General features: G+C 48.4%; 1 protein-coding gene across 4 annotated transcripts in view; it reads right to left on the bottom strand.

The window, feature by feature from the left end:
- RAB28 (RAB28, member RAS oncogene family) overlaps window positions 1-14,368 on the bottom strand; it is a 216,558-nt gene that overhangs the window by 8,453 nt on the left and 193,737 nt on the right. For 2 of the 4 annotated variants that reach the window (XR_011030525.1, XR_011030528.1), the window contains one exon: window positions 3,112-3,210. The exons of the other annotated variants lie outside the window; for them this stretch is intronic. The gene's annotated coding sequence lies outside the window, so the exon portion shown is untranslated. The remainder of the gene's footprint in view (window positions 1-3,111; window positions 3,211-14,368) is intronic. 4 annotated transcript variants of the gene reach the window in all.

Genomic DNA, 14,368 nt, shown 5'->3' on the forward strand with positions numbered 1-14,368 from the left:
GAAATAGACAGCGATAAAATCGACTGTTTTGTATAGTGCAATTTATAGTATATAATGGCCATTGTAAACCACTGTATATGTAAGTTGGATGGAGTCTATATATAACTTGAATTGTGGTCATTTGTATGTATGAAAATTCTGTAGACATAAATAAAAATCTAAATATTAAAGGAAATAGACGGCGATCACGCCATCTAACAGTCTCCCGAGCGGCTCTGCCCCCCCCCCCCCCCCAAGCAGGAGATGCGCGCGCAGCCTGTGTACGATCTCCTGCAAAAACAGAGCCCCAGGACTTTACGCCAATCGGCGTTAGGCGGTCCTGGGGATGCCGCCGCGGTCACGCCCATCGGCGTTACGCGGTCGGCAAGAGGTGAACCTCCTAAGCGTTCTGGACGAGCTGAGCTCGTCCAGAGATGCCGGAGGGTGCCGCTCAGGCCCTGCTGGGCCGATTTTTACGAAATAAAAAGGAGCACACGCAGCCGGCACTTTGCCAGCTGCGTGTGCTACCTGATCGCCGCCGCACCGCGGCGATGCGCCGCGTGCAGCGGCGAAAGAGGGTCCCCCAGCCGCCCGAGTCCAGCGCAGCCGGACCAAACAGTTCTGGCCAACGCTAAGGGCTGGATCGGAGGCGTCCATGACGTCACTCCGATCGTCGCCATGGCGACGAGGAAAGCAAAACAAGAAGGGCCGCTCATTGCGGCCCTTCTTGTTACTTCTGATCGCCGGAGGCGATCAGAAGTACGGATTAGGAGCGCCCTCTAGTGGGCTTTCATGCAGCCAACTGAAAGTTGGCTGCATGAAATACTTTTTTTTTTTTATTAAAAGAAAAACTGTCCGGTCACCAGCCTGGCGATCTTAATAGAATGCCAGGCAAGTTAAAAAACAAATTCTTGCTAAATAGAGGAGGTAGTGGTGGACTTACTTCCTCCAAGTAGACACACAACGACTGTAGTAAAGACAGTCAATATATTTTATTTATGAACGTCAAATATGCAACGCGTTTCGCAGGTTTGATCCCGCTTCATCAGGCAATAACAACGGAGCAATAGCATATGTGGTCCGTAGAAGAGCCAGTTAATTATTCAGGATACCCAACTTTGTTACTTATTCTGGTTTCAGCATCAGAAACTCTACCAATTTCTATATATAGCTGTATAGCTCCTGGATCTGAGTGAGGGCCGCCATCAGGCCACTGGCCATGCTGCCCTTTCAGCCAGCAGACACTGTAGCAACAATCGGGACGCCAGCATCACACTGCCCCAGCAGCCATTAGACCCATGTCTCCTTCACTGCTGCCAGAGCCTCTCCACCACAGGGTCAACAAGGTACCAAATATCCTGCACTCCACCATCACTGTGCCTGCAGCCCCATTGTTGACCAGGCCACTAGCCAGCTGCAGCAATGCCCAGGGACAATCTCTCTCCTCGGTCAGCCATTGGGACTTTTTGACCAGGCCACTAGCCAGCTGCAGCAATGCCCAGGGACTATCTCTCTCCTCTCCTCCTCTCTCTCTCGCTGCTCTGTCCTCACTTTCTCTCTCACCTTATCTTCCTTCCTTTCTCTTGCATCTTCTCTCGCATCTCTCTCTCTTCCCCAGGGTTGGACTGGGGGGGCATCTGATTCAAGTATCGCTGCAGAAGCGTTTGAGTGCTTATACGGCAGCGGATTACCCCCTCCAGTCCTTCTCTGGGGTCCACTTGTAAACTTCTATTCTCTATATCTCTCTACGCTGCTTTTCCCGGAATCCAGGGGGGCATCCAATTAGCTGCAGAGCTGTTGAGCGCTGCAGAGAAGGTAGCGCTCCACTCACATAGCACTGGATGTCCTCTCGGGACCTTCCACTATGTAACTCTGTAACTAAGTATTATGTTCCATGCACTGTGTACTCACTACTAAATGTAATGTACATTACTGCTTGCGTTTTTGCTGTACCATCACCGACCCTGTATGTGCCAAAAATAATTCCGGGTACAACCCCCGTTGTACTTGGCGAAATAAAGTGATTCTGATTCTTATATTGGTATGTAGCCCCACCTACCCACCGAGTGATGTTTAGCCTAGGCTATTTAGTTATGCAGTCTTGAACACACAAGTAAACATTTGGCAGTGATGCTCCTTGTCAGCAGTAAAGAGGTCGCCACTTTTGAAAAAATGTAAAACCTTGAAAATTAAGGATGTAAATTAGGGAGAGGAAAGAGTTCATAATGGATAAACATTGGACTAAATCACTTATAAATGAATAGTGTAAAAAAACAGTAAAAGTTTGGCCCATATGCAATTGACTTTTTCTCCTGAGTTAGCTCCTATAAGATTATTTTCATGTTCTTTTTAAAATAACTTTTGAGCAATTTACAACTGAAAAAGTACCCAAAAGTTGGTGAAACAGTACTATTAAAATTATTTTAAGTATTTTCTTGCTTTCTGGCGATTCAAAAGACATTTCCATAACAAGGTGTGAAAAAAAATCACCCAGGAGAAAACTTAGGAGAAAAAGTGAATTGCATATGGGCCTTTGTATTGCAGGTAACTTGGTTTAACCTCCCTGGCAGTAAGCCCGTGATGAGCACGGGCTGTGCCGCGCAGGAGGATTTCTCAGGCCCTGCTGGGCCGATTTGCATAATTTTTTTTGCAATACGCAGCTAGCACTTTGCTAGCTGCGTGTGCACTCTGATCGCCACCGCTCCACGCCGATTGTCCGCCGCTCCGCCCCCCCCCCCAGACCCCGTGCGCTGCATGGCCAATCAGTGCCAGGCAGCACTGAGGGGTAGATCGAGACTCCCAATGACGTCAGTGACGTCATGCCGCCCGTCGCCATGGTCTAATAAAAACTGCCATTCTTTGAACGGGATTTCCTGATTGGAGGTCGCCGGAGGCGATCGAAGAGGGTGGGGGGATGCCGCTGCACAGCGGCCATCATGTAGCGAGCCCTGGGCTCGCTACATGATTTAAAAAAAAAAAATTAAAACTGCTCTGCTGCCCCCTGGCAGTTTTTAGTAGACCGCCAGGAGGGTTAAGAGTGCTTTGCAAGACAAGCAAAAATGTTAATGAAATGTTGACTTTATAAGCAAGCAATGTCTTGATAAACAAGCAAAGAACATATATGTGGCTCACATCATCACAACTGAGTTGATGGTTCTTCTCCCTTTGACACTGCGGGATTGTACTGGATCTGAGGGTAGGGGCTGTACAATGTCACAATTCCATGAAATCCTCAAAAGCAGGTAAAAGAAACAGTCATTGGATAAGTTCAGTGTTAAAGCCACACATAAAAAAAGGTTGGGGCGAGTTAACAAATAGAAATTATTCTAGCAAGGGCCCGTTTCCACTAAGTACGGATTCACAATGCAAAATTTCTTATTAAAAATAAAGCCAATGAATGTCAATGGAGTCATTTTCATTGAATGAAAAGGTTTGCATGCAGCGTGATGCAGAAGAAATATGGATTGCACGTTGCAGATTTATGCACCACGCATCTGTTTCCTATGTAATGATCGTTAGACGAATATGAAAATTTGCATACGGGAGACTCTATGCAAACTGTCAAATCCTAGTGGAACTAGACTCTTATTGAGAAAATCTTATTTACATGTTTACTTTATACAGGATAGTACTTTGCATGAGCTATTTCTTTTTAAATGTTTTTGTATTGTTGAAGGAACCATCTCAGATTCCATGAATCCTTATGGGGAAATTTGCTTTGATATGAAAGTTCTTTGGATTACAAGCATGTTTCCTGGAACTAAATTACACTCGCAAACCAAGGTTCCACTGTATAAGCCATTTTATTCATTAAATTGAAGTCTACTGTCTGTGACTATGGACACGGTTTTCTGGCTTTCACTGCATCACTGCTTTGCTTCATATATTAAGGGACTGCTATTGCCTTGTCTGCTAAGGAGCTGTGGCATCAATTATGCTAATTTATGAATTCGACACTAAAGCTATTTGAAGTATTGCTGAGCTACAACTTTCTGCTATTCCAACTTGGACTGCAACTATTAACATATGCTTTGAACTTTTTTTGCATTTATTTTTGTTTTGCTTTCCCTTTTTTGCTTCCTAATAGCCAAACAGACATCCCTACTTAAAGGGGAACTTCAGCCTAAACAAACATACTGTCATTAAGTTACATTAGTTATGTTAATTAGAATAGATAGGTAATATAATTTTTTACCCACCCTGTTTTAAAAGAACAGGCAAAGGTTTGTGATTCATGGGGGCTGCCATCTTTGTCATGGGGGCAGCCATATTTTTGGTTGAAAGGAGGTGACAGGGAGCATAAGACACAGTTCCAACTGTCCTTTGTCCTGATAACCCCTCCCAGCTGCACACACTAGGCTTCAAATGTCACATTCAAAATGTAAAAAAAAAAAAAAATTGCACCAAAACAGCAGAACGAGAACAACAACATCAGAAATCCCATCATGCTTTGCACAGCATCAGGGGAAAAATGCCCGGGCATTTTCTTCTGTGCAGCTAAAAATGAAGCTTGTATAAGAGAAACAAAGTTCTGATGCTGTGAAACTGTTAAAGAAACACCAGGCCTTTTCAGTGCTGCTGAGTCGACTTTTAGTCTGGAGGTTCACTTTAAGTGCACTTTTTTCATCCATTTGTGTGCTTGCTGTGGTGTGATTATTATTATTTATTTATAAAGTGGCAACATATTCCGTGGCGCTGTACAATGTAAGAAAACTAACAAGGAATACATAATGATGCAGACAATGATATACATCAAATATGAACACTGATACAAAATACAGAGCTGCTGATTACAATAGCAAACCTAACAGGAACACTAAAATGTATAAGTGTCTAACGGAGTGCAAGCAATTAAATTAATAAAATTCAATGACACAAAAGGGTGAGAGACCTGCCCTTACGAGCTTACAATCTAAAGCAATGGGGTGGAAACAAGAGGTGGGGGAAGTATACAGAATATGTAGAGGCAGTGCGTAATTAGATTATTTAGTGGGTGCATGGCCTAAGCTAAAGAATATGCTTGTCGGAAAAAGTGGGTTTTGAGAGAGCGTTTAAAGATTTCAAAGGTGGGAGAGTGGCAGATGTGCTGTGGAAGGGCATTCCAGAGGAGGGGTGAGGCATGTGAGAAGTCTTATACACATAAATGTGAGGAGGTACTGTATATTCCTGCGTATAAGACTACTTTTTAAACCTTGAAAATCTTCAGAAAATTTCTGGGTCGTCTTATACGCCGGTTGTCATTGATGCTGGGTGATACACCCTGTCCTATTACCCACTCTCAGATCTTACTGCTGAGGACTGTAGTGAAGCGGTGCAGGCACACGTGTGAGATCTGAGAGGCAGAGAAGGAGGTAAATAGGATAAAAGGGCAGGCCAGAAGGGTGAAAGAAGCGTGTTTTATAAGCACAGCGCAATCTATTCTTCCATACTGCTCTGATAAACAGGAAGACAGGGAGAGCTGACCAATCCAACCAGTCAATCGCCTATATACTATTATATACTGGGAACACCATACAGTACAGCACCAGTATCTGTTCATACATAGCACCAGTATATGATTTTTTTTTATTGGTGTGCGTTGGAAGAGGGGTAGTCTTATACGGCGAGTATATCCCAAACTCTATATTTTAACTGGAAACATTGGGGGTCGGTAATTCTAGAAGAGGATAAAAGAAGCTCGTGTGCAGATCTGAGATTGCAGTTGGGTTGGTATCTGGAGACTAGTAAGGAGATGTACAGGGGAGAGAGATTGTGGAGAGCTTTGTAGGTTAGGGTTAAGAGTTTGAACTGAATCCTCTGGTTAATTGGTAGCCAGTGAAGAGCTTGACAGAGAGGAGCAGCAGAGGAAGAGCGAGAGGAGAGACGAATGAGTCGAGCAGCAGAGTTCAGTACAGAATTGAGCAGTGCTAGTCGGTTAGTTGGAAGTCCAAGCAATATATTGCAATAGTCCAATTGAGATATAATAAGAGCATGCACTAACATTTTGGTTGTGTCATGAGAGAGAAAAGGTCGGATATGTGCTCTGTTTTTGAGTTGGAGATGACAGGAGCTGGTTAGGGAGTTAATGTGAGGAATAAATGAGATAGAAGAATCAAATATTACCCCTAACCACCGTGCTTTGGGAACTGAAGTTATAGACGTGTTGTTAACATTAATTGTAATATCAGGCAAAGAGGTGGACAGGGATGGTGGAAAGACTATTAGTTCAGTTTTATTCATATTAAGTTTTAAGAAGCGAGAGGACATGAAAGAGGATATAACGGACAGGCAGTCGGGAACCCATGAGAGTAGGGAGTTAAGGTCTGGGGCTGAGAGGTACAGTTGTGTATCATTTGCATATAGGTGGTATTGAAAACCAAATGAGTTGATTAAGTTACCAAGACCGTGCATGTATATGGAAAAGAGGAGGGGACCGAGGACAGAGCCTTCAGGTACCCCTAAAGACAGAGGATGTGAAGAGGAGGCCTGATCTGAATAAGAAACAGTGAAAGACCTTCCAGAGAGGTAGGAAGATATCCAGGAGAGAGCAAGGTCCTTTATTCCCTATAGATGAAAGGATCTGTAGGAGAAGAGTGTGGTTGAAAGTGTCGAATGCTGATGACAGATCTAGAAGGATGCGTATGGAATAATAGCCTTTGGATTTAGCTAAAGAGGAGATCATTGGCTACTTTGGTGAGGGCTGTTTCTGTGGAGTGGTTTGCCCGGAAGCCAGACGAACTGATCAAGCAAGGAATTTGCAGATAAATACTGACTTAATTCAGCATGAATGTGGCTTTCAAGTAATTTAGATGCAAATGGAGAAGTGACACTGGGCGGTAGTTAGCAAGTTCGGTGGGGTCTAGAGATGGTTTTTTAAGTAGTGGTGTTACAACAACCTTCTTGAGTGAGGATGGAAAAATTCCAGTGGAGAGGGATAGGTTAAACAGCGATGTTAGGGCAGGGATGAGGGATGTGGATAGCTGTGGAATGAAATGTGATGGAATAGGATCCAAAGAACAGGTGGTTAGATGCGATTTGGAGAAGAGAGGAGAGAGAATGTTCGGAGAGTGGAGAGAAACTGGAAAGAGAATAGTCAACAAGAGGAGTGGAGATGGAGTTTGATGTCTGCATGGAAAACACACTACGGATTTTGGCAATTTTATCTGTAAAGTATGTTGCAAATTCTTCAGCTGATAAGCATGAAGAAGGAGGAAGAGGGGGTGGACGGAAAAGGGAGTTGAAAGTGCTGAACAGGCGCTTTGGATTGTGCAAGTGGGAGGATATGAGTGAGGAAAAGTATGATTGTTTTGCAGAAGAGAGCGATTTTAAACTCGTTCAATGCTTTTTTGTAAGAAATGAAATCCTCATTAGTATTGGTTTTTCTCCAATACCGTTCAGCTACCCTAGAGCACCCCTTTAGCTGTTTAGTAGCTTTGGTCAGCCAGGGTTGGCAACTGACACGGTGTGGGCGGACATTGGTGAGGGGTGCGACTGCATCCATGACTTGCGTGATTGAGCTGTGGTAGTGTGCAACTGCTGAGTCAGGGTCAGTGGAAGGTTGTGTGAGGAGAGGTGCCAGGGCATCAGAGACATATTGCATGTCTATGTTGCGGTAGTTCCTGCGTACGTGTGAGCGTGCTTGAGGCAGCGTGGTATAGTGGTGCTCAAATACCCCTTTTTAAAATTCGAGTTTGGTCGAATTCGAATAGTAAATTATTCGAGGTCAGTCGAATATTCGAGTCGAATAATTTTTACTATTCGATTCGACCTCGGACTTCGAGCTGACTATTCGAGTCGGTATTCGAGCTCATTATTCGAGCTGACTATTCGAATTGGCCTTAAATAGCTTCCAACACTTGTTTTGAGGGTGAATGATGCAAGAAACATCTTTTTTTCAAGTAACAACAGCAAGTGATTATGTGGGGATGTTCCTTTAAAAAAAAAAGGTGGAAAGAGAAGTTGTGTCCAGAATTTTGTCTCCTTCTCCTTCTCCTTCTCCTTCTTCACTTATTTCTCTTTCCATTTTTTTTTTAAAGAAATGCAGCTATTTTTGAGCGTAACAAATAGCTGGTGGGCGCACGCATGTTGGAAGCGCCATTGTATGTGCTCCCTGGCAGTGGAAACACACAGACAGCAGGAGGTAAATTCAGCAGCAGGAGAAGGAGGATGAGTGTGTGGCAGCAGGCAGTCAATGAGGCAGGCAGCGTGACATAATAGCCCTGGTACCTAGCGGTGATACCAGGGCTGTAAATAAACACAACAGGAGGTCCCAGACAGCGGTCGTGCAGCCCACATCGTGTCCAATACACAACTGGGACAACACAGTTTTCAACCCGGGCACCTCAGAAAAATTAAACCTTTTTTTTTTTTAATGGTTTTTTGGTTTTGGTTTTACAACCAATTACACAGATATAGCTATTATTTGACGTAATAGCTGGTGGCAGAGTGGCAGCAGAAGGTAATTCTGTGTACCCTGGCAGTGGGAAACACAGACAGACAGCAGAAGGGCAGTACACAGCAGCCCACTGTAGGTGTAAAATGTGTGGCTGCAGGCGACGTAATAGTCAAAGTGAACCAGGCTGGCTTAGTGAGCAGGAGCCAGGAGGTGGTAAAGGGTGGTAAGGCACATGAACGATGGTTCTTAGCCAGTTCATGTCCCCCTCTCGCCGACAACAGGGGCCAGGAACTCGCCTTCCACCCACGCCTGGTTCATCTTCAGAAACGTCAGTCTGTCCACAGACTTGTGAGACAGACGTGAGCGTTTCTTGGTGACCACGCCACCAGCTGCACTGAAGCAGCGCTCGGACAGCACGCTGGAAGGGGGGCAGGACAGCACTTCCAGGGCGTACTGCGCCAGCTCGCTCCAGATCTCCAGGCGCTTGACCCAATACTCCATGGGATCAACAGGGGCATCGCTGTCAAGCCCGCTGTAGGACCCCATGTAGTCAGCCACCATGCGGGTCAGGCGCTGGCTGTGACCGGAGGAGGATGCTGCTGCATGCACCTCCTCTCTAGTCACTGCTGCCGGAGCCTCTACAGTCCTGTAGAGCTCATGGCTGAGAGACAGCAGGTCTGTGGGGCGCTTGCTGCTGGATGCAGGCACCTGCTGCTGCCTCTGTGCTGGCTGCTGGACAGTGGGGGTGGAAGGCTGGGGGAAGGCTTCCTCCAAGCGCTCAACAAGGGCCTGCTGCAAGCTCCTTATTTGTTGCGCTGGGTCTCCTCCTGCAGGCGGCAGGAACTGGCTCAACTTCCCCTTGAGGCATGGGTCCAACATCATGCTGATCCAGATGTCCTCCCTCTGCTTCATCTGGATCACCCTGGGGTCTCTGCGCAGGCACGTCAGCATGTGCGCTGCCATTGGGAGGAGGCGGGCCACGTCTGCTGGCACATCGACGGCAGTGCTGCTGTCCTCATCCTCCTCCTCTGCCTCGTCAGCCTCATCCTCTCTCCACCCCCGCACCAACTCAGCTGCACTGTGCTGCTCCCCCTCATCAGCAGCAAGGTCAGGGACCTCCACCAAGTCCTCCTCCTCCTCCCCCTCAGAGGTGGACTGTGCAGCTGCTTGCCGCTCCTGCTGGTCCAAGGCTGCCGCTCCCTGTTCCAGCAAAGCATCGAGGGCCCTGTTCAGCAGACAAACCAGGGGCACCCACTCGCAGACCATAGCATGGTCCCTGCTCACCAGGTTAGTGGCCTGCAGAAAGGGAGCCAGCACTAAGCACACCTGCTGCATGTGCCTCCAGTCATCATCGGGGACGATGGACGGGATGTTGCTGGTCTTGTCCCTTCTCTGAGCGGCGGAAACAGTGGCCAGGGCAAGGTACTGTTTGACAGCGCGCTTCTGTTCAACCAGACGCTCCAACATCGCCAGGGTGGAGTTCCAGCGAGTCGGAACGTCAAGGATCAGCCGATGGCGTGGCAGATCCAGCTCCTTTTGCACGTCTTCCAGGCTCGCACAGGCTGCAGCCGAGCGCCGGAAGTGACGCACAACGTTCCTTGCCGTTTCCAGCAGTTCGCCCATCCCCTGGTAGGTGCGCAAGAACTTCTGCACCACCAGGTTCAGCACGTGGGCAAGACAGGGGATGTGGGTCAGGTTTCCCCTGTCTATTGCGGCAACCAGATTGGCCCCATTGTCGGCCACCACCTCTCCGACTCTGAGGCCTCTGGGGGTCAGCCAAATCCTCTCCTGCTCCTGGAGTTTGGCCAACACATGGGTTGCCGTCAGCTTGGTCTTCCCAAGGCTGACCAAGTGCAGCAGCGCTTGGCAGTGGCGGGCCTTCACGCTGCTGCTGAGGCGGGGGGTTTGGCCAGGTGTGCCGGAGGATGGCAGAGGATCGGAGGAACCTGCTGCAGTTCCCCTGACCCTGCGGGGTGGCACCACCCACTGTGTTGCTGCTGCTGCTGTGCCCGCTGCTGCTCTCCCATCCTCACCCCCTTCCACCAAGCTGACCCAGTGGACAGTGAAGGACAGGTAGCGGCCTGTCCCGAAGCGGCTGCTCCAGGAGTCCATGGTGACGTGGACCCTTTCACCAACCGCGTGCTCCAGCCCTCGCTCCACATTGGCCATCACAAAGCGGTGCAGTGCAGGAATGGCCTTGCGGGAGAAAAAGTGTCTGCTGGGGAGCTGCCAGTCTGGGGCTGCGCAAGCAAGCAGCGCACGAATGTCGCTCCCCTCCTGCACGAGCGTGTACGGCAGGAGTTGGGAGCACATGGCCCGTGCCAGCAAGCCGTTCAGCTGCCGCACGCGACGGCTGCTGGGAGGCAGAGCCCTAACCACCCCCTGGAAGGACTCGCTCAAAAGGCTCTGGCGTGGCCTTTTGCTGGCACGGGAATCAGCAGACACAGCGGAGGAGGCCACTGAGGACTGGCTGCCAGAACAGGCCTCAGTGTCGGCGGCAGGAGTTGCAGAGGGGGGAGGAGCAGTGCGTTTCCGCACTCCTGCTGGTGCTGCTGGAGGAGCAGGAGGGCGGGTGGCTGCTGTTGCTGCTGCTGCTGAAGGCTGTGCAGTGATGGGTGTGGTGCCACTGCCAGCACCAGATGCCTTCAGCCTCTGGAACTCCTCATGCTGGTGGAAATGTTTCGCAGCAAGGTGGTTGATGAGCGAGCTGGTGCTGAACTTTAAGGGGTCTGCACCTCTGCTCAACTTCCGCTGACAGTGGTTGCAAGTGGCGTACTTGCTGTACACAGTGGGCATGGTGAAATATCGCCAGATTGGTGACAGAAACATCCCCCTACGGCATGGAAGCGCTGCTGCCTGTCTCCCTGTGGTGGTTGGGGGGGGGGGGCTTGGGTGCGGCTGGTGGTGGTACTGGCAGATGCTGCTGCTGCTGCTGCTGAGCCTGAGACACCAGCAGGCTGTGGGACCTGCCTACTGCTGCCAATGCTTGCAATGATGCGCCTCCTTGCAAGGCCCACAAGCGCATCCTCCTCCTCCTCCTCAGAGCTGCTGAGGACGACATCCCCTGGAGGTGGTGGCACCCAGTCTCTGTCTGTCACCGGGTCATCATCATCCTCCCCCCCCTGAAACATGTCCTGCTGGGATGATGACCCCCCAAACTCCTCTCCTGATGCATGGATGGGCTGCTTGACTGTCGCCACAGTCTTGCTGTCCAATCCCTCATCCCCCAAAGTGCCCATCAGCATCTCCTCCTCAAGATCGCCAACAACAGCAGACAATTTACTCATGATGCCTGGGGTCAAAAGACTGCTGAATGACAGGTCGGCGAGTGACGGTGAACTGGCCTCCTCCCCAGACCCTGCTGGGCGGCTGCTGCGAACAGGGGTGGTGGTGGTGGTGGTGAGGGTGGAGGCCTCGGATGCAGAGCTGATGGCGGGCTGCTCATCCTCCGTCATGAGTTGCACCACAGTGTCTGCATGCTTTTCCTCAATGGGACGTTTCCGACCCGGCTGGAGGAAAATCGGAGCAGGTGCTACACGCTGCTGCTGCTATGTCTCTGCAGCGTGAGTTGCAGATGCTCCTGCTGGGCGGCGCCCAAGGCGTCCACGGCCAGTGGCTATGGGAGGAATGTTAGCCACTGACGCTGCTGCTGCTGCGGAACTGTGCATGGTGGCGCGGCCGCGGCCTGCCACAATGCTGCTCCCTCTCCTCCTGATTCCCTTGCTGCCCTTCCCCTTGCCCAAACCGCGCTGGCTGCCACTTCCAGACATCTTCGATGTTTTGGGCGTATAGACAAAAGTTTTTTAAAAGGGCGGGTGAAAAGTGGGGTACTTTAATGGAGTGGGTTGGTGGGTGAGGTGACTGAGTGAGTGTCCCTAGTACAGTAAGTAAGTAGTAACAGTCAGGAAGTACAACTAGCAGTTACAATAATCAGTAGTAATCACAAGTAAAGTTAGTGTGTGTACACTACAGACAGTGAGTGCACGCACGCGCAAACACGCGCAGGAGCTAGCCTATGAACAGTGACTGAGTGAGTGTCCCTAGTACAGTAAGTAAGTAAGTAGTAACAGTCAGTAAGTACAACTAACTAATTACAATAATCAATCAGTAATCAGAAGGAAATAGAGTGTGTGTAGTGTGTGTACACAGACAGTGAATGCACACACGCAGGAGCTAGTAGCCTATGAACAGTGACTGAGTGTCCTAGACTCCTAGTACAGTAAGAGTAAGTAGTAACAGTAAGTACAAACAACTAACTAATTACAATAATCAATCAGTTATCAGAAGGAAATAGAGTGTGTGTAGTGTGTATACACAGACAGTGAGTGCACACACGCAGGAGCTAGTAGCCTATGAACAGTGACTGAGTGTCCTAGACTCCTAGTACAGTAAGTAGTAACAGTAAGTACAACTAACTAATTACAATAATCAATCAGTTATCAGAAGGAAATAGAGTGTGTGTAGTGTGTACACAGACAGTGAGTGCACACACGCAGGAGCTAGTAGCCTATGAACAGTGACTGAGTGTCCTAGACTCCTAGTACAGTAAGTAGTAACAGTAAGTACAACTAACTAATTACAATAATCAATTACAATAATCAATCAGTTATCAGAAGGAAATAGAGTGTGTGTAGTGTGTACACAGAAAGTGAGTGCACACACGCAGGAGCAGCTAGTAGCCTATGAACAGTGACAGTGAGTGTCCTAGTACAGTTACAGTATATAACTACAATACTACTAATACAATCAGTAGTAAAGGACAGCAGAAATACTGGTATAGAATAGAGAGAAATAAACAGAGGACAGGAGGACAGCTGCCCACACAGGCAAGGCCCTGAGGCCTAAAGCTGTAAGCCTGCAGCAGCTGGCCTGTCTCTATGTAACACAAAAGCTACTAACTAAAATACAATGTCTAACTAACTAACAACAATATAGGTGTGTATAGGAGGTGTATGTGAGCAAAAACGCTAGGTAAATGACCACAATAGAGCTCTTGCTAAGCCAAAGCACAAAGGAGCAACTCTCTCTCTCTATGCAAGTCTCAGGCAAGGACGGAGAAACGGAACATGGCGGCCGCTATTTATAGGGTAGGGGCTGGCCAGGGTCCTCTGTGATTGGCTGCCGTCAGAGGGCCTGGGAGCCCTCTGATTGGCTCTAAGGACATCAATCTGGGCTATGACGCTATTCGAGCTCGGTACCGAGCTCGAATAGCGCCGTTTTGCTCGAATAGCTCGAATAGTGAATGGGCTATTCGAGTGTACTCGAATAGCCCATTCGAATAGCTACAGCTATTCGGAGCTCGAATACCGAGCTCGAATAGCTGGAAAAGAGCTCGAATATTCGAGCTACTCGAATATTCGAGCTCTGCTGAGCACCACTGGCGTGGTAGGAAGAAAGGGAGGGAGAGAGAAGTTTAGTAAGTTATGATCAGAGAGCGGGAGAGAAGTATTAGTGAAATCAGTGATAGAACAGAGACAAGTGAATATGAGGTCAAGTGTATGGCCATTAGAGTGAGTCGGAACAGTGGACCACTAAGACAGTCCGTAGGAGGAAGTAAGTGACAGAAGTTTAGTGGCAACAGAATTGTTAGTGTCAATATGAATGTTAAAGTCACCCATAATGATGGTAGGGATTTCGGAGGACAGGAACTGGAGGAGCCATGCAGAGAAGTAATCTAGGAAGAAAGAAGCAGGGCCAGGAGGGCAGTAGATTATTGCGATCTGGAGGTTAGAGGGATAGTATAAACGGACTGCATGGACTTCAAAGGAAGGTAGAGAAAGAGAAGTAATGAGTGTGATGGGCTTAAAGGAGAATCTATCAGAGAGAAGAATGCCCACACCACCACCATGTTTATTCCTACTTCTAGGAATAAGAGAGGGCGGCAGGTGAGACTGTGTCAGAAGGAGTCAGCCATGTTTCTGTGACCCCCAAAGAAGGTGAAGGCATTGGAATTGAAGAGGTTGTGGATGAAAGGAAGTTTGTTGCAGACTGAGTGGGCATTCCAGAGAGCAGCAG

The sequence above is a fragment of the Hyperolius riggenbachi genome, chromosome 1 (genome assembly GCF_040937935.1).
Source record: "Hyperolius riggenbachi isolate aHypRig1 chromosome 1, aHypRig1.pri, whole genome shotgun sequence".
Lineage (NCBI taxonomy): Eukaryota > Metazoa > Chordata > Amphibia > Anura > Hyperoliidae > Hyperolius > Hyperolius riggenbachi.